Source organism: Apis florea, unplaced genomic scaffold, assembly GCF_048593485.1.
Source record: "Apis florea isolate Af1SG1 unplaced genomic scaffold, ASM4859348v1 contig_2492_pilon, whole genome shotgun sequence".
Lineage (NCBI taxonomy): Eukaryota > Metazoa > Arthropoda > Insecta > Hymenoptera > Apidae > Apis > Apis florea.
The window spans coordinates 3,248,094-3,269,470 of NW_028256593.1; the positions used below are offsets into that span (position 1 = coordinate 3,248,094).

At 39.5% G+C, this 21,377-nt stretch overlaps 1 protein-coding gene and 1 non-coding gene across 2 annotated transcripts in view; one reads left to right on the top strand and one right to left on the bottom strand.

Moving 5' to 3' along the window:
* Nucleotides 1-10,113: 10,113 nt before the first annotated feature.
* On the bottom strand, nucleotides 10,114-10,196 carry TRNAL-CAG (transfer RNA leucine (anticodon CAG)). The gene has a single exon. It is a non-coding gene; the product is annotated as a tRNA-Leu (tRNA).
* Nucleotides 10,197-12,786: 2,590 nt separating this feature from the next.
* Ecr (ecdysone receptor) overlaps nucleotides 12,787-21,377 on the top strand; it is a 129,115-nt gene continuing 120,524 nt past the window's right edge. Inside the window, exon 1 of the mRNA XM_086906221.1 lies at nucleotides 12,787-13,575. The gene's annotated coding sequence lies outside the window, so the exon portion shown is untranslated. The remainder of the gene's footprint in view (nucleotides 13,576-21,377) is intronic.

Consider the following 21,377-nt stretch of genomic DNA (forward strand, 5'->3'; position numbering starts at 1 on the left):
GAGAATCACGTGGAGTGGAGAACTGCTGCTCAACAGTCGCCTTCTTTCAATCTCCTACCGAGAATGTTAGCTACGTACTACTCGTACGTTGGCACGTCGAGCTATCTCTTGGGAAAAGGGGGGGGATGGGGGGGAATCCCATAGATCATGGAACCCAACCTCTTATGTTTATGTTTCCTACTCGTTATTACGCGTTGGGGCAAAGCATTAGTTACGTCGAAGGATCATGATTGATGTAAACGTGTGCTGTGTCGATCGTGTGTAATAAATAAAGGTATCAGTGGGGGAAGCGAGAGGTGCGATCGAAATCGATGAATTCGAGGAAAGTATCACGCGAAGGTGAATACATTCGCGGTATTTATTAAACGTATTCCTCGGAATTCGTTTCAAAATTTCTCTCTACGTGGGCGCGTACGTTACGAATATTTACGTTACTGATTAATGATCGCGCGTTCCGAATTTTGTATCAAATTTTACTTATCCTGGTGATTAATGACTCGATGACAATGTGATCAATGTCCACAATGTCGGGACTCCTCTAATTTCGATGATGGATGTAAAGATTTGCAAATATGTATCGAGTTTGGCAAAAGTGGACACGACATTTTGAAACGATATCGTAAATATTATGCGTCCTCTCGATCGCGTGAAAATATCCCTGTATAATGTTTATAACCTGAAATCTTTTTCTCTACTCGAGCCTCACTTTTCCATTGCGAGATGAAGAAGGATGAGAAGAGAATGGGCTAGTCTCGGTCTCAGAGATAGGACGACGGAACTCTTTGCAATGCAAATGATACATTTAAATCCTTTTTAATCCGCGAAATAAAAAAAAGGAGAAGGCCGAGCAGATCGCAGCTCGCTGATTGCGCCATGTTCCCGCCAATGGGAAGGCTTGCAGAGACTGCCGCCAGTTCGCGTGCAGTTTGGCAAAAGAGAAACCGGAATAACGTATCGTTGTGGCGTAGAATTCTAAGCAGCTTGCTGCTGTTCCAGCCAGTGTATAACGTGTACACGTACGTGCGTACACATCGAAACAGGTTCCTTTTCGCAAATTTCGACCGTTCTCAGGACCGTCTTTCAACTCTTTGAATCCTTTGGACTCTATTGCTATAGTATACATATGTATACAGTTCGATTTAATTTTTTAAATGCTTTTTTATTCTTTTCAGTTTTATTTCATTTTTGTGTTAACGTTTAAAAAAATATCTTTGCTATTATATTTTTGAATTGTTGTTTCGGAGGATTAGAATTTAAAGAATTTTTTATAAATTGTTTTAAGATTGATTCGATCGATAGAAATGAATTTAAAAATTATTGTTACAGTGCGATAGATTACGTCAAAGATTCGACAAGGAAAATTTAAGCTTTAAGCTTTAATTATTAATTAGTTTTAATTGGTTAAATTAGAATGTGAAACGCTAATACGCTTTGGGATAGATAAATAGAATTGATGAGTTTTACAAATTCATTAATAACGTAAAATATTATACTCTCAGGTGTGCTTATTTTATTCCACTGTTGCAATTTAATATTCCTAATAATTCGTTGATAAATTGATATTATCTTATTAGAAATTCCCTCTTTTTTTATTTATTTATTATCTTTTATTTGAAATAATAAATTTTAAATAATAAATTTATTCTAAAAAAATACGACTATTAAATTGTTTCGATTGTGCACGAGGAACGTATCGATTATATGTACTTTTCTAATCTCTAAAAAAAGATAGACGATTCTATTGAAGTTTCTTACGCTTCTTATCTGTGAAAAAAATTAACGTTTCTATCCATCGATAGAAATTTTCTGAAGAACATTGCTTTTCAGAAAGCTAGCTGTTGAAAGAATTAATTTTATCTCTTTCTTTATCTATTGTGCAGCTACAACTTATCTCTGTCTTTCCTTTTATTCCGAAATACAGTAGTTTATAGAAACAACGATGATTGAATCGATCCATTATATTAATTGGCGTACGTGCCAATTTTGTATATTCCTTTTTTTCTACTCGTTTGTTTAAATCAGTTTCGACGATGTTACAATGGAAATTTGAAAGCCAACACGGATTAAAAAAATTCAATTCGCGTTTTACAAATTGATTTGACGATTTTTTCTTTTCTTAATAAAGGAACGGAACAAAATATATTTCGAAAAATCCGATCAATTTTAATAACATGGATTCACTCGTAATAGGATCAACTGTTTCCAATATTTCTCCTTTGTCTAAATTAATCGTTAACAAAAATAACAAAGAATAATATTTAATTCACATTATATGTATCAATAAGAAAATACGAAACGAATAATTTAATTTATACTAACTTCAAGAAAACACCAAACAAATTTATCTAATTTAAATTTACAATATAAGAAATCCAAGAAACACATCTAACCTATATTTCTAACAACTCGAAGAAAACAACCAAACGAAGATCCTCCTCCTAAAATATTTAACATTATCGAACAACCTGTACGAAACCTATATAAACTTCAACATCAACAGAAGAATCTTACCATCTACCTTAAATCAAGAATCCAGAATTGAAAGATCCTCGAAACGTGACGAAATCTTCCCTCCTCCCAAAAAAAAAAAAAAAAAAAAGAAAATTCCCAGAAAACAGTTGTTATGTTGTGGTCACGGTTGACTTTCAGTGAGGAGGCAACACGATCACGTTTACCCTAATCTGAACCGTGCAAATTCGCCTCGAATAACTCACGCTCCTAAACTCGTATCGCTGACAGAGGTGGGTAAACCCGAATGGGGGGAGGGCTAGAAACCGGGGAGGGGAGAAGGGGACGCGCGCGCGCACACACGAGCGTGTATAATGTGTCAGAGCACCAAAGGTGGATGCACATTCTCCGAGTGTAATATAATTGCACTCGAGGTTGGGACTCGAATGCCATTAAACCAGTCACGATCGCTTGGCCTTGGACTGCAGTTTCACATATTGTCTCCTTCCCCTCCGCTCTTCTTTCGCTCTCTCCCTCCTTCTCTCCCACCTCCTCCTCCTACTCTGCCTTCTCCTCTTCTCTATCCCCGCTATCTCGACTTGTTCCCCTCTTTTTTCGCTCGTGTTTTGTTGTCCCCGTGTCTTGCCCATCTCTCGTATCCTTCTCGATGTCTCTTTCTCGTAACGTCGCTCCTTTCCTGACCGAAATTATACATATAAAGGCTCGCGGTGCACACGCGTCGAAAAATCGGGGAAAAAGAGGCGAAACGCGACACGGTGGCCTATCGTGAAAAATACACCGTTGCGGTCTCCTCGACCCTGTTGCGTAAATAGGCTCACCTTATGGGCTTCGAGATTCTTATTTAACGGAGATCCTCTTTTCTCTTCTTTTTGGATAATTCGATTTTGTGGTTTAAAGATTCGTTAAAATATATATATATATATATGTTTTGGAAATTTTGTTAATTGCATGAAATCGAGTCGAAAAGATGGCACGATATTTTTTTCTCGTGGAAAATTGAATTTAAAAATTTGTGGGTTCTTCCCTTGATCAAATCTCGATTTTGTAAATTAATCTCGTGAGAGATTGTTTAGTATCGTTTTGTGATTATAAAAATATTATGAAACAAAGAAGAGAATAAAAATAATATTTTTAATACACGAGCAATTGTTTCTTTTGTCCATGAAAAACTGTGGCAGTTTCCACGAATTTTCCAGCTCAATTTTCACCGGAAACGGAACTTTGGAAACGAAGGAAAAATCGGTTAGACATTATTTATTCAGTTTTATTTTTACGCAGAATCGGTTCTCACGCGTCAGAAACGATTAATTCTCTTGATTCCCCCTTTCTCTCGAATGCGAGTATGCTTTTACGGTGTATTAATTTCACAATTAAAGGAAGGTATATAATCGTGGGTATAATTTTATTTCCACGAAACAACATGGGACAAGTGAGAATAGCTGTAAATTCCTACAATAAAAATCCGCGAATCGTGCAACGAGTTAAGCGTAGAAGCAGGTTCGAGGTGTTCGCAAACGTCCCATAAATTTCACTTTCTTTCCTTAACAGCGCAATTTCTCTGGTGGCATTACCGTTCCTCACTCTCGAAGAATGGGAAAATTATGTAAATGCCAGCGTCCTCGCCAAACAGTCTGCCAGTTTGTTCGTCTATTTCTTGTTTTCAATTCGTCCCGGTACGCGACGGCCGCTCGCGATGTCGCTTGAAAAATTAAAACAAAATCGCCTCTCTCTCTCTCTCTCTCCCCCTCTTTTGCGAACTTTCTCAAGTCTTCTGCCCATTGGCGTCAATCCTACGATATCGAAGACATACGTGCAAGTAATTTTCGTTTGTTGAAGATCGAGACCACGTGGAAGATTTTGCAAATTGTGTTCAATTTATATCGTGATGATTAATTGATGCTTAATTCCATTTGCTGAGAACAGTGTATCTCGACTCGAAAGTTACGATTTCAGAGAGTGTATCGAATATGAAAATAGAGTAAGAAGTTTATTATTGCGATATTAATGATAATATAATTATTAACGATTCGAGTTGTCGTCGCTTTTCTTCGGCGATATGACGAGTCGTGAAAAATATTACACTGGAGGGATATAGTAGCATTCTTGATTTTTATTTATTTATTTTTTTTTTTTTCTTCCATGGATTTCTTCGTGAAGTTCACATATGTCATCGACATTCCATTTTAAGCAACGACACATATTTCGCAACGTATGCGTAACGAAAACATTCGAAAAGCGTGGCTCGCCACGTGCCACTGATTTTTCTCGTTTCTACGCACACGATTCCTCGTGATCGAGGCAGTTAACCTTTTAAGTGAAGAACTGTTCAGAGATCCGATTCGCCACGGTACACGTGTAGTCTATCAACTCGTGACAAGAAAGCGTCTCCTCTCGAGCGAAACGATTGCGAGCGAGGAACAATTAATAATTCGAGTAATTCGAAAAACACGCTTCTCACTTTCAAATTTTCTCGAGAGACAATTCGTTACGGATTCTCTCTTTCCGCGAATAAATTTTACAGTTACAAATATTTTCTTTGCTGTTTTTTTTTTTTTTTACACGATTATGAGGCACAAAGGATGAATAAGAAACGACGTGGATTAGAAAAGGGAGCAAGGTGTGTTGTCGAGAGCACAGATGCTCCGAAAAAGGATATCTAGTTTGATCCCTAAGGGTTTAAAGTTGGCCTATTACGCGACCTTGGATACACGTGGCCTGCTATGCACCTGTTTCGCGAAAAAAAACGAAACTTGACCTTGGCAAAGTTAATCTACCGGTTGTTTCCCTTCCAATTATCCTTATTCGCTTCTGCACCTCTTCCAGGAAGCGGTGGAACGCGGTGCCCCTATTGCATAAGACGATCGCGACGTAACTCGATAACGTGATATTATCCTTGCGCATTAGAATTTAAATTTGGCGCCAGGGAGATTACTTACTTTGTTTAAACATTTTTAACGCTTCATATAAATATAACTGCTACATCGTTTCGAATTTTCTCGAATTAAAAAATAGATTACTTACAATCTACTTTGTTTAAACATTCCATACAAATATAACTGTTACATCGTTTCGAATTTTCTCGAATTAGAATTCAAATTTGGCGCCAGAGAGATTACTTGCTTTGTTTAAACATTTTTAACACTCCATATAAATATAACTGCTACATCGTTTCTCGAATTTTCTCGAATTAGAATTTAAATTTGGCGCCATTTATACTAGATTACTTACAACTTACTTCGTTTAAGCATTCCATATAAATATAACTGCTATCCTTTCGAATTTTCTCGAATTAGAATTCAAATTTGGCGCCAGGGAGATTACTTGCTTTGTTTAAACATTTTTAACGCTCCATATAAATATAACTGCTACATCGTTTCGAATTTTCTCGAATTAGAAAATAGATTACTTACAATCTACTTTGTTTAAACATTCCATATAAATATAACTGTTACATCGTTTCGAATTTTCTCGAATTAGAATTTAAATTTGGCGCCATTTATATTAGATTACTTACAATCTACTTTGTTTAAACATTCCATATAAATATAACTGTTACATCGTTTCGAATTTTCTCGAATTAGAATTCAAATTTGGCGCCAGAGACATTACTTGCTTTGTTTAAACATTTTTAACACTCCATATAAATATAACTGCTACATCGTTTCGAATTTTCTCGAATTAGAAAATAGATTACTTACAATCTACTTTGTTTAAACATTCCATATAAATATAACTGTTACATCGTTTCGAATTTTCTCGAATTAGAATTTAAATTTGGCGCCAGAGAGATTACTTACAACCTACTTTGTTTAAACATTTTTAACACTCCATATAAATATAACTGCATCGTTTCGAATTTTCTCGAATTTTCGTGGAGAATAATCGTTCGTTATTTAACCAGTTAGTTAAACTAACTATAGTAACTCGTATACTATAGCTAGCAATTAGACAAATAACGCGACAATTTTTTTTGATTTTATCTCGCTGTTGTTGTGGCGCACAGAGAGTTGGTGCAAGGTCGAAAGAAGGAGAAAATTAATTCGTAATGGGCAAAGCCCTTCACCAGGGGTCGGGGCTTGCAACGTGATGAACGACGCTCGAGATTCTGAAGCAGTTTCTTTCTTCATACTAAAGACTTCCGTTCTATGCGCGGAATGCGAGTATAGTAACCCAGTGACATGTAAGGAATCCTAACGAAGTGATGCTCTTGCTTCCTACACGCGGAAGGATGACTCAGTCACGCCGCGCCGCGCGAAAATGGTGCGCATTCCGTGAAACAAAAGCAAAAGAAACGTCTGTTACAGATATCGAGCGATGCGTTCCTTTTCTTTTTTTCAAAAAAAAAAAAAAAAAGGAACGTCGTCCAGATGATCGAATAAAAATTATTCCTCGCGTAAATAGTAATAATTCATCCGACCCAGAAACGTGATCTCGTTATTTCGGTTTATTTCATTTTTCGCCCGCTTGTTTACGCGTTTATTTATATATTCATATATTCCGTCCCTCGAACACTTATTCACACGCGAAGAGAAATATTTTTAAGATACTCCCCAATAAACGTGTAACGCAGTTTACAGTTATTACGTAATTAGATGGGCTATTCGATCCCCCGAGGGGAGGCAACATACAAAGACTTCACACCCTGCGGCCGAGTGCTTAGCTCCCGATCACGCAAGTCACGCGATTTTATCTTAATTAACTTACACCTGTGCCAAACTCGAAAAAAAAAGACTAGGAATGCCGGCCTAAACTTAGCTCGCTATAATCGTATATAACAATCGATGTAATTGCACCATCTCCACGATACAAATGTTTCCACCGCTTAGAAATTCGCGTTAAAAAAGATATATAAATTCCGAATTCCTTTTGGGATCCCTCTTATCAATCGTGCACACGACTTAAAAATGATCGAAACTTTTGTCGTCCATTTAAAAAAAATGAAAAAAAAAAAAAAAAACATTGGAAATATACGATGGATAAACGGGGCAAATGGTTTCCCTTCGGTAACAGCGGGAAAAAGCAGCATCCAGTTTTGCAATTCACGGTAGAGGAGCGCAGTGGAGCAGTTTTCGTTTAGAACCGCGGTTGCGTTGGCCACGAAGCAGGAAAGAGAGAGGAAGATTCGCGCGAGAAGGAGGGGAGACGGGAGCGGAGAGCGTGGAAGGCGAGCGAAGAGTTAAAAGGAGGAGGGAGGTATGGGAGAAAGAGAGAAGAAGGAGAGGATAAGGAGGGATCATGGAGGCGAGCACGGAGATGCATACGAGCGAGGACGAGCGTGTGGGGATCGGAGAGGATGTCCGGGGACGGAGGGGATTTAACGTCGTCCTTAGTTCTCGGACGGTCCGGCCTTGAGACGCAGCGACGCTCAATGCGAATACAACGTTGCCTCCTCCTGCACCGGAAACTGCAATTCTAACTGCCTAAGCTTGCCACGAGAAAGTCGTGGCCTGATCGAGGAAAACGGAATACGTCTTTTCGTTTTTCTTATTTGTTTCCATCGTTTCGTTTTACGTTAAAAAGGGGAGACGTGTTTTAGGGGGGGGGGGGAGGGCATACGAGAAAGTATCCAGTCAGAGTTTAATAATCTCTGTGTAATGTAATACGTTCGAGAGATGTACGATCCGAGGGAAAAGATCGTGCGAATGAAATAATATCGACGCGCAATTTTTGAGAGATTTAACAGTTTGTTGATTGAAAAGAGAGAGAGAGAGAGAGAGAGAGAGAGAGAGAGAGAGAGAGAGAGACGAAAAAGGTCTATAAAAGAACGATGATCTTCCATTCTTTCGTTTCGCGAAGAGAGGCAAAATTAAAAATAGGTCTTGGTCGCTGCATTCGTTATTCGATCGACGTCCTAATGGCACTCGGCCAAGCTAGATTACGAATCATACGGAATGGGACGCGATGTTGGGAGTGTTGTTTCCCGAACAGACTTAGAGTCGCTCTGGTGAGCAACAAATATACGCGTATAATAAATAAATTAGTAGATAGACGAAAACAGTTGTATACCTATTTGTTTATACTCTCAGTGGTGCTGTGTATAAAGATGTGTTGAAAAACGGTACAAGCCTGATTATTGATTATTTTCAATAGATCCAATGCAGGAAATCGACGCAATATCTTTTGTCATTAACATTTTCGAAAATTTACGAAGCACATCAAATACCTATGATTTTGTGATATATTTTTTTTAATACTTTTCTATAAATTAGATAGACAAAACAGTTGTTTACTCGTTTGTTTACTCTCAATCGTGAGTGCTGTATACAAATATCATCGAAAAACAGTACAATATTTTTTGTCATTAACATTTTTTGAAAACTTACGAAACATAACAAATACCTATGATTTTACGATATATTTTTTTTTAATACCTTTTTTATAAATTAGATAGATAGACAAAACAGTTGTATACCTGTTTGTTTACTCTCAATCGTGAGTGCTATATTTTTTGTCATTAACATTTTTGGAAACGGTATGCTTACATAAAACGTATAAATACGCATGATCCAATTTTACGCTACGTTTTTCTTAAATACTTTTCACGTTTGCAATCATTGTTTATACTATACAGGATAAGAGTTTGTACTGCAAGAAAGGCTAGGGCCTGTCGAGGAAACTGTGTCGACCTGCGTGACGGGAAACATAGACCTGCACAGTCGTGACACCGTGCGCACTTGCGCGCGCGCGTCACGCCGTAAGGTTATTGTTCACGGAGGAAAGAGAGAGTATGCGTTGCATAAAACCCGTCCTCCGTCTCGTTTGCTCGCACCTCTCTATTCCGCAACACGCACACACGCCGTGCTTGTTTCGCCTATCCCCTTGCCTTACGTTACCCCCTATTCTCCACCAAGGTTACCAACACGGCTGCTGCTCTTCCTCCGCCTCCTCATCCTGCCGACTCTCCAACTCTCCGCAGGAGAGAAGTTGTACAGTCCGCTTGAGAAATGGCCGCTTGTGGAATGCGCCACGGAACTGGCCGCGGTTAGAATCGGTGCACTTGCCTCGCCTCGTGAAATCGTCACGTCGAACCAGGCGAATTTACGAGCGAGGGGAGAGAGAGAGAGAGAGAGAGAGAGAGAGAGAGAGAGAGAGAGAGAGACGTGTTACGTTAGAGGGTTGCAGCGCACACGGCCTGGGAATAATTCAACGGCTCCGCTGGCGCCACAACGATAGGTCGTCTCGTTGAAACGATTACAGTTAGGATTTCCGTGAAATCAAGCGGCGGCGATTGGTGCCGTTTCCACCGTGCCTGTTACGTAACTCGATTAATTGACGAGCACATGAAAGTACGGTTGATAGCTGGACGGGATCGAATTTTGCGCTTGTCGTGATCGAATGCAGGCACGTTTTATTCGAGATAGGGTGGGGAGGGGGAAGTGTTCGTTCGTTTCGAGCGCCCTCTTTCGAGCATTTTTCGAACTACGAATTTAAAGAGGTTAAGCGGAGAATTTCTTTGAGATGATTAATTGATAAAACTGTTTCATTAACGAAGGAATGTTCGGCTGAAGAGAAACCAAACACATCCTGAGATCTACATTTTTATGGGTGGCGATAATTGGCGACGGACGAGCGGATAACGAGTGGTGTTCGTCACGGTCGTTAGGACGATTTTAGGGTGGCGATAGAAAAAAAAAAAAGGAGTTTTGTCAGAAGTGGGATTCGAACCCACGCCCACAGAGTGGACTGCGACCTGAACGCAGCGCCTTAGACCGCTCGGCCATCCTGACGTGTCTCATCGCCTCGTTTAAAAAGAAGAAATCGACCGGATCTGTCGTACTATGGCTGAGAAACTGGTCTGCCGTACTAAATTTACCCGGCAGCTAGGCGAAAATAGCTCTGTAAGAAGCGGCCGTGGAAGCTTTCAACCGATGCACCGGCGAACGGGTTTCTTTCTTCCCTTTTTGCCTGCCCATTATTCCGTCTCTGGTGAACATACTATCCGATATCGTGTCCCAACATGCTTTCGAGATGGGAATGCAGAAATTTGTATCGTTTTGCATTCGATGTAGGATAAACTGGCCAATTTATTCACCTTTCGAGACGCGTTTGCTTATTAATTTTAAACGATAAACGCGAAATATTTACTTCTTTCACTTGTTTCACCGTATATTATATTTAATCTTCTTAACGACGAGACCAATTTTTTACTAAAAAAAATTCCCTTCAACGATTTTTCGTACTCTCCACTCTTCTGAGGACAGATCGGGATATCTGCGATTCACTATATATACAATTTTCATAGGAAGCAAAAAACTTCCTTTTTTTAGATTCGAATTTTTCAGCTTAACGATCTCTTCTTCCCTACTTGTGCACTCTCCTCGTATTCCCGAAATAAATAACGGGCCCCGGGACGAAGTTTCGGAAAGGCGGTTCAGGCTGGCACACATATACCATAAGCGGCCGATTCGGTGTCTCCGTTCTCCCCTATGCTAGCGCGTAACCTTGAGAGTCGTTCAGTCGACGGCCATCTTGCCGCGATGCACTTTTGTTTTTTGCCTGTCCAAGACTCGCCAGTCTCGCTGCCGTCTCCCCTCTCCTCCCTTCTTTCTCGCTCCGTTCCTAGCCACCGACGATCGCCCCATCCTCCTTCGTCCAACCATCCTTCGAACCTCTCCTTCTCTCCCTCTACGAACGCCGGTTTGCCATTCTTTCTGCATCGCGCTCTCTCTCTCTCTCTCTCTCTCTTTCTCACTCACTCTCCCCACTATTCCTGTCTTCCTCTCCTCCTGGCTCGCTCGCTCACTCGCACGCACGCACGACTCGACTCCTCTTCCAGCGTGGTTGAACATCGGCGCTGGTGTTCTCCATCCGTTCGTCCTACATGCCTCCTACCACAGATTGCCGGCAAAGAGAATGCAGGCAACCTCCGCGCAGCTTCTCCTCCCCGCCTCCCTCCTCCCCGTGTCTCCTCCTCGTCAGACGCTGACGCGTTCCTTCGTCCAACGGCCTGGCTGGCCGTCCGAGGGCATGGCAATCGCGAAATTTCAAAGGGATACGAGTCGAATGATCTGCATGCGTGCGCGCCCATGCGGTGATGTTGTGCACGGGTGGTTGGTTAAAATGGAAGGAATCGCGCAATGGTTTTTATTACGCCACCGGCCCGACTGTTCCACTAGCCCAATTTTCAAGGTGGCTCACGTTGGTCACGTGGCCAACGTGCTCGATGCACGTAGAACGGTCTGTGGCACCTGGAGCCTGAAACCGAGACTCCTCTATTTTAGAGGAGGACTGGATGATTACTCGCAGATCTCAAAATATGATCGAATATTTTAAGTAATTTTAAAACGGACGAGTTATTCGTGCTCGTGGATGATTGGTTTTAATTAATTAGGAAGAATGGGTGAGATCCGTATGGAGTTCGCACAATAGGTGGATACTTTTTCGATTGGCAGATGTGGGAAGGAGAACTGGCACGACTTTAGAAAACGCGTACAATAAAACTAGTTGCGTTCGCGATGATATTCAGCAGCTTTATTCGGACCATTGAGTCACTCGCTATAAATTAATAAAGGCTCTTGTTGTTTTGACGGTGAAATGCAATGGCTATTGACCAACAAAGCAATGAACTCGTCCGTGTGTCGCACAATTTCTGAAACCTTATCGTCGCTTTTGCCTCACGAATGTTTTTCTATTCAGCCAGAAGCGTTGTCAACACTTTTCAACCTAACTATGAAACTCGATACAAAAGCCGGTACACGCGAGTGGTGGACTCTGTCGTCCCTCTGCAAATAGTTGGCAATGTCGTACATTTTAAAAAGAAATAAAACAACAAAAATTTTGTCCCTATTATTTATTCTTCTGTATTTTAAATATCGTTAGAAGAAAAAAGAGAAACGATACCACTCGCAAAGCGTGATGATTCTTTAAGATTATATCGATAATAATAAATCACCGGTAAAAAAAAAAAAAAATAAATAAATAAATAGTAGCCAAACGATCTCGATCTAATCCTTAATTGTCTCACCTATCGTCTTCACTTAATCGTCCATTAACTCATCTACCAATAATCGATTGCCAAAACCCCACTCTCCGATTCGCTAAGCTAAAAAAAAAAAAAACGTTATCTCCCGTCGTAGGTGATCGTTCGCTTAAACCCACGTAATACGCAGCTCTGCACTTATCATCAATGGCTCTCTCGGCAGCGAAAGATTGCGAAAAGCGACTCGTGGAAAAGAAAGATTGGAGAGCGCGCGCGGCGACGCGTTGCATGACTCGAGGCAGCGAATTTCGGTGCGCGACCAGTGATAGGGCAGTGGCTCGACCGTGGCGCCACTGTCGAGGACGGTGGCCGAGTCAGGAAGCAGTCGGCCGGCGCATAAGCGGCGTCGGGCGCCGCAGTCGCGCGCTTGCACTCTCAGCGGTGAGCGGAGTTTGTAACGTGCGTAATAGCTCTAAAACGTCTTCTGGTCTGTTTTGTTTGGCCGTTCGCGGCACGGCAGCGGGAACGTCAGCCCCGGTGTATATATCTTCTTCGTTCATCGATTCCCCGTGCCCGTGTGTCTCGTTGTGTCTGGAGCAACCGTCGAAAGGGAGAATAACATATAATCGACTAGGAGTGGAGAGACAGAAACGGAGAGAAAGAGAGAGAGAAAGAGAGAGAGAACAAGCAGCCGTAGTAGGAACATCGTGTGCACACGCGAGACTAACGTCGCTCCCCTTTCACCGATACACGACCAACGAGCACACGAGTGACTGTCGTCGATGAAGAAGTAAAACGGATAGAAAAGTGCACGACGTTGGGAGAAACGACGGGGAATCGACGACGGTGGTGGTGTGTTCAAAGGGAATATATCCAATAGGGCAGACCGAAAACGACGCGGACGGTTGGTCGTGGTTTCGCGAGGCGAGGCGAGGCCGGCCGTTGTAAACCGGTGCTCTTCTAGGATTCGTCGTGAGTCGTTCGATTCGTGGTGTATATATCGTATATAACAGACTTGGTTGGCCGGTTCACGGGAGATCTGATCGGAAACCAGTGACGTGTGGTACACGTGTTATATTATAATAACGCAGTGCAAGTGTTTCTCTATTTGGCCCTGCCGCCTGTGTTCCGACAGGAGACCGTGCCGCTCGCTGACCACTGCCGGTTCATCGTGTACACGTCGTTATGTGAGTACTCTGTTTAATATATACGTAGAATAGATATTTGTTATGTTTCTCTTTTTTAAGTCGTCGGTTGTCGTCTTATTCTCGTTTGTTTCTCGAGGCCGAGTGTTATACATACGTATATAATCTTCGTCGCGTATCTATCGCTCTTTATGGGGCACTCCACGGTTTTGTTTACGTCTGTCGCGGGGCAAAGTGAGGTAGGTTCGTGAACGAATGTGCGCGCGAGGTCAGATCGGGGACCGGGAGTGGGTCGACGATGTGTTGGTGCGTGTGCGCGCGCGCGCGCTCCTACGCCGCGCTCTCTCCCTCGTCACGTTCAATTTATGCGCCGGGATAAACTTTGCTTTCCTCCCTTCGCTACGGGGATACGTTCTTTCATTAATTCTCCACATGTGATATTTATCTTTTTATTATATATTCGATATGCAGTCAATCGGGAAACCTAATATCTTTTTAATAAAATTCTTAATGGATATTTGTTAGTCCTTTTTTTTTTATTGTACATTGATTATTATTAAAAGTTAAAATTAATAAAATAGATCAATGTTATTTAATTTTTATCCACGCTATATAAATATTTTTTTTTCTTTAATCCTTCAATTGCATTTTATATATTCGACGTTCAAGTAAATATTTCACTGCTTGAACATTTTTTTCTCTTCTTCTTCTTCTTCTGTTATTCATGCTTGTTAATGATCTCTTGACACGAAGAAGAATATTTAATAGCACATTTGAATTCATTTGAAGTGGGTGTCGTATTAAAAAAAAATTATAGTTCACAACCACTCAAACTTCCATTTATTTTATTCCTCGAACATTATATTACATATTATATTTACAGAATTAGCTTTTTCATAGGGTAATAAAATCAAAAAAGAAATTCGGAATACGAAACTTAATGATGATCATCTACGTTCTTAGGATTCTTCGCATTAGACACGAATTTCCAATTTTGAATGAAACCAATCAAATTTCTCGCATCCAATAATTAACCTATCAATAATTAAAATATCGTAGCATTTTCTACACAAAATTATCTTCTCAAAATTTTCTCTTTCGTGCGGTAAATTGTGAAAACGTACATATTTTTTCATCGTGTACATTTATCGCGTTACACACATTGTATCGTCGATACATGTCATTCGTGCCAGTGAATGAAACGAAGGTGAACGATTCGCAAGAGTCGAGAGTCGGATTCCAATTCACTTTCGATTCTTCCCGTAAATAGCGAGAGGCGCGTATACCCGCGATAAATATCGGCCGAATGTATCGCGAGCCCACCTCCACGAAAATAGAATGCGATCTAAAAATAATACCGCCCTATCGGCAACGAATGTGTGCATGGGTCTGTTGAACTACAACTACGCTTATCATGCTCTATGGTAAATTCTCTCGAAGATGGAATTCTGACGTCTCGCCTCTCTGGGGCTGTGACACGTCGGATCATTCTACTGTCATCTTGCCGCGCTTTTTTCTTTCTTTCTTTCTTTTTTCGGTCAGTTTTTTCGTTCGCGCTTCTATGAAGTAAAGCACAAGTTATAAAGTGTAGGAAAAAAAAAATTTTTCTTTTTTTTTTTTTTGCGCGCTTTTGACTTTATTCATGTTCATGGTATCGCGGTTTGTAGCTCATGCGCTATTTGCATATGCAATAATTATTGTGAATAATTGTATCAAAAATATACATATATTTGAGATATAGATATTATAAATAGATATTCATAAATATTTACAGAATACATGTTGTTAGAGTCGCAATTTCTTTTCTTCATTTCTTTCTCATTTTTAACAAATATTTGCCTGAAAGCTTTTAAAGAATAAAAAGAGTAGTATCGGAGTTTAGAATTCTTAAATTTCTCGCTTTGTTATTTTATTTAATATTATAAGTGTGATAATTAAATTCGTGTAAATAATTTATCTTATAAATATCGTGCAATATTTTCAAACTCGAAATATTCAACGGAGAAAAATATCCAGCCATATATCTATCGTGAAATGTTTCCGATCGAAAACATTTCTTCTTTCGTTTCTTCGTTAAATCTTGATTAATTGAAGGCAACGATTTTTCTCTTTCTCTCGAGAAAACGGAAAAGAAAAATGAACGGATGATCGGTATTATACGTATCATGCGACACGTATCTTCCTCCAGCCGTGTTCCTCAACGCAACGAGTCCGTTCCTATTTACAAATTCAAATTTAACGACCGCCGGCCGCCATCGCTTCGAAATTTAAATCTACAGATATCGTTACTGATTGAAACGATCTCTCGGGATTGGAAACGGTAGTTGACGCTTGCCCGATGAATTTTAGAATCGCACCATCGGCATAAATCGATCGATGTTTTTAAATCAAGCTGTTTCCTTTTCTTCCCCTCCCCTCCACTTTTTTCTTCTCTTCTTTTCGATTTATTTAATTGAGGCAGGTTAAGAATAAGAGGTAAATTTTTTCGAGGTAGATGTCTCGATGAATTTAGCCTGGCACGATAAAATAACATTTCGATCACAAATTATTCCTTTTGCTTTTTGTCGCTTTTTTGCTCGGGAACTTCACACCCGATATTTGAAATATAATAAGCAGAAAGTTTGGAGGCTGGGAAATTCTTCAATACTTGTAATTGTAATTTATTCACTCTCACGTTTTTTAAAATATTACACTTGATTTCTGATAAAGAAATGGAGTTCGAATAATTCTCAATTCACCCTTATCATATCATCCTCTTTCTTATTTTTTTTTAAATCTTGTAAAAAATAAAATAGAGACGTCGAAAGTGACAATATTCCAAGGATTCAAGGACCGTTATAATTAACAATATAAAAACAAAAGAGAAAAAAAAAAATTCGTTGGAACAACATCTGATATATCAACCATGCCTCCATCGATCACACCACACAGCTCTAATCGCACGATTGCATCGATCTGAAAAAAAAAAAAATGTTTACAAACTCGCGCGTTATTGATTGATCAATCTAGCAAAAAAAAAAAAAAAAATTCGAAGAAAAGATTGCACTATACTTCTGCGGCGCGACACTCTCTCTGCTGCTCGTCTTGAGCAATCTCGAGTCTCGCCTCTCCTTTTCTTTCTCTCTTCCTTCTTTTCCAACGTTACACCAAGTATATTTCCTTGGAACGTGAGTTGAAGTGTTTCGCGGAGCCGGTGGTTTTATCCGATGGTTGTATCGATAGCGACCGATAAGGCAGCACGGCCACTGGAGGAAGGCTGTGATAACAGCCGTGCATTATCACGGTGCGCATCCACACGGCCTCCAGTTTCGTGTCGCGTCACGAGAATGGGACGAGAGCGATAAACACACGAGGCAACGTGTTTTATACCGCCATGGGCGACGAGTTTTCTTCTTCCCTCCACACTTATGGGCAACGCGCTTGCACACCAGTGTGCACGGTTACGTAACCATCTCCACTCGAACAACAGCCTTTGACGTTTCGATTTCTACGCACGTTCCTCTGCTTGGAAATTTTTTTTCATTTCTCTGGAATTTGGGGCCAGCCTATCGAAAGTTGCAATTAGGCCGAATGACTCTTCTCTTTTTTCCCTTCCTAGCTCTCTTGGTCGACGTCGATGGTTGTTAAATTGTCAAAAGTGTAATTCTTTTACGAATATACACTCTTCTTGTGTAATATTTTTATTTCCCTTCCACATTTGTTCACATTAATTGATCTCTGAAAAAATTATTCTCGCGTGCTTGCAATTGGTAATTTTCTAATTAATCTTGAAATTTAAAGTGACAGCTTTTGTTACATAGCTTTCAAAAGTATTTCTGTCTTACTTAGAATTAGTTGTGTTGCTTGTATTTAAAGTTACTTGAATTTGAATTGAGTAGTCTGGTTAATTCGATCGACGTTTTGTGAACAATATACGTATCATGAATGTATGTAATGTAATGGTGAATAGAATTGTAAACGTATGCACACGGGATTTTTATAAAAGTTTCTTTTCTGCAAATTTGAGTTTTTTATGCTTCTGTGTGTATTTTTAGATTTGTTAAAGAATATAACGTGAATGAATACACAGGATAAAAGCAAATACAGTTTTTAAATGGGATTCTTTATTTTTTATTCTTTCTTATCTAAATCTGAACTTTCTTACATCCGATCATTTAAAGGGATAAATGAATCTTCGTTTTCTTCTTTCGAATATAAAACTCCTTTTTGTATACTTTCTTTCTGCGAACGAGCGTTCAAATATATATTTGAAACCTTTAACTCGATGCAAATGAGGCAAAGATTTTGTTGTATCTAATTCTTTTAAATACATACATAAATTTAAATATTAATTTGAATTTTAAAAATCATGCACACAAGTTCGGATTGACGCAAGTTAAACGCCAAGTTTGCATCTAATAATAAAAAATTAATAAATGTATACATATAAATCTTTAACAAATTATTAAATAATTTCTCTCTCTGTTGATGAATAAAGAAATAAATTTGCCGGCATACGAATTTTTTTTTCGTATTAATTTTTATATAAATAAGCTCGAACATAAATATTCTTTTCAAAGTTTTTTTTATTCGCTGGTCTCGTCTGGCCGATCGTGTATTCCAAAATTTTTTTATATCGAATATAATAGAGACTCGAGCGAGGCCAAGGTGTTGAGGGAGCTAAAAAACTTTGTTTCTCGTTCGACGGTCATCTCAAGAGGTCTTTAACCACTCTCGTGAAGTGAAATTTACTTCACGTGTTAAACGTCCAAGGTCGTGTTACTTATAACAAGCCTAACAATAAAACCGACGTACATTCACATAGGGTGACCAGAAAATGATGATTCCACGGTTCTAAATAATAGAGTCGAAAATATTTGTATTTTTGAGTAGATCAAATTTTAAAGATATTTCGAATACGAATGTAATTGTATAAATTGATCGATGTTTGAATCACCGTCTGGTTAATATAACATATTGCTTAATACAACGATTTGCAGAGACATTCTGTATATGTATAACGACTGACGGAGATTTAGTGGCGGCGAGGAAAGGAACTTTTTAACTTCTTTTCGTGAAAAATTGCGGGCTGGAGGAATCAGAGGAAAGCGGTAATTCAAAGTTTAGAGAACGATGTTTGTCCAAGTGGTAACTAGGCCAAGTCTAACTCGATGCGGTCTCACGAAATACGAAATTGTAAATTCAAATGCAATTGGAATAATCTTTTGTGATTCCCTTTTACAATCCAGCCTATCTATCATAGTCTGCATTATCTGAAACGTTAGAATTATTTTTTACAATCAGAAAAATTACAAAAAGTTTCTTTTATATATATATATATATCGTTAGAAATTTCGTTCCCAATGCGTATAAATTTTTAGAATTTTCAAATTTTCTCCTCTCCTGTTGATATACAAATTTTTGTTAGATCTTTTGAGAATCAATTATTCTCAAAATGATAAAAAAAAAAACGTACGAAATATACATATGAAATGTATATCTGTTTATTTTCCCAAACTTTGTTCCTCGATAAATCTCGAGCCACAATAATCTCCATCAATTCGAAAACAACCGTTCTTATTCATCCACGTTCGCTCGAATTATCAGGCTTATTCCCGTCTCGCACGTTCGAGGACACAAAGAAAATATTTAATCGGCAATATTTGCTTTCAATATAAAAAAACGGAAAGGAGGAGGGGGCAGAAGAAAAAACGTACAATCGAGTATATCAGATATTCGACGAAATGATTCTTCGGTCACGTAACGCGCATGCGCTTGCGTCTGCGCGCCTAAACCGCATCGCGCACCAGTATACGTACCGGCAATCGCCACTTAAATAACAGAAGCAACGACCCATCTCCAGAAATATGCGAGCGTAATCACGATACGCGAGTTTATTCCAAGGAAACCAGGGATGCGTTGTCGGAAACGCAACGATGAACCGGTGACCCCTGTGTTATCTAACACAGCAAGACTTTCTTTATTTTTCCTTTCCTCCTTTTCACTCTCCCGCTCGGTGGATGGGGATCGATAACGCTTCGATTTCGAGCTCGTTCACGTGATTCATCCTGCATGATCGACCGAAGTCTTTCGGCTCCCTATGTTACCGACCCCTTATTGGCTGAATCCGTGCATAGGTTATCCCCCTTCCTTCGCCGGGAAACCCTTCTCGGGCGAAATGCATTTTTAACCAGGCCATCGAGGCATTTGCGAGCTAGATCTTCGTAGGGATTACGTCTCGCTTGGCGGCGATCCTTTTAAAAAACGACGCACGTCTTATTGGAGCATGAAACGCGCTTAAAATTTCCCCGCGTCCATTTAACGTTTTAAGGAATTTTTAGTATAGGTCGAAATATCTTATCCGGTCGATAATTGTCGACGAGTGAGAAAATTTTGAAAAGTTTCAAAGCGTTTTTTAATTCGATACAACACAAATGTAATCGATTCTCGCGTCTCGATGATCGGGCATGCATTTCTCACGACCGAGTCTGTCATTATTCCTCGAAGAAACGTGCAGAAATGGATTCATCGTTTTTCCTCTCTTGTGTGGCCATCGTCATGGATTGTTTTACGAGGCTTGGCGTTTTATCGGAGAGAAAGAACCGTGTGGCGACACGATAAAATTAAATGTTCAGTGGCTTGACCCGGCTCGGCTCACTGCGTGCGGCAACTGATCGGCCTGAAAACATGAGGCAGGCTCGAGATGCACCGCGGCGCATACTGATTGCGTCACGCTCGAAAAATAGGCACGCGTCCCAATTTCGCGAGTGTTTTGACCGTACGTTTCTCGGTAAACGTCCGTCCCTCTGATTAACAGACGCGACACTCGACGACAGGTTGCCAGACCTTTTTCATCTTCCACGGTTTATCGGCCATTTCCTGCCATTGGCAACTGAAAATATTGCTCTCTTCGGTAACGATTTTATTTTCACAAATTGTTAGACGAGCATTTTCTCGACGATCTTGAGATTATGAATTCGAGGTTAGCAAGTTTGATCAACCGCTCGTCCATATACTATCCATATATTGTCCGAAAATTTCATTGTTAAATTTTTACGAAACGAGTTTTTATTTATATCGAAGAAAATTTTAAATATTTCGTTTCATTACAGATTTCAGAGATGAATATTTTAGAACTTTGAAATGAAAATTTGGTTTATGACATTTTTGAAAAGAAAGTTAATACTTAAGGATAAAGGATACGGATTGAATTCAAGCTTTTCGTGACGTTTCTCTTTTGTTTTTGTCTCAAAAATATATAGTTTTGAGTAAAATAGACGTTCGAAATAGAATTCTGATCCCGAGAAATAGCATGAATCGCTCGACACGAATTTATGGGATATAATCACCGACTCGTGGAGAATTTCTTAGCGATACACTTTTCGCAAGGTCTTCAAACATCGTAATGCAATTACCAAGATAATGTTCACGATAAGTTGCAATTCGTGCAATTCTGTTCTGAAAACACATTTCGTTGACCTCGTCGATGTCGCGTTACAAATTGCCTGATAAAGTTATACGATTGTATTTACACCGCCTTCGTGTAAAAACCTGCTCGTCGAAAAGTTGAGATTGTATCAAATGTTTTTAAAAAAACAAAAATATAACAAAAAGATCTAAAAATTAACGAATCGACGTTTAAACATTTTTCTTCTTAATTCAATAATCTCATAATTAACGATCGAACTGAAAAATCTTTTCGAACATTGAAAATTATATTCGTTAAACTAATTTCTTTTTTGTATTATTCAACAAGGAGATATCTCATCGAATTAATCCGAGATGAAAAAATTCGTCGAGAGCATCGAATTCGATTAAGCATCGACGAGAGTTGGACATTGGATTGCAATAAAAGAAAGTCGATT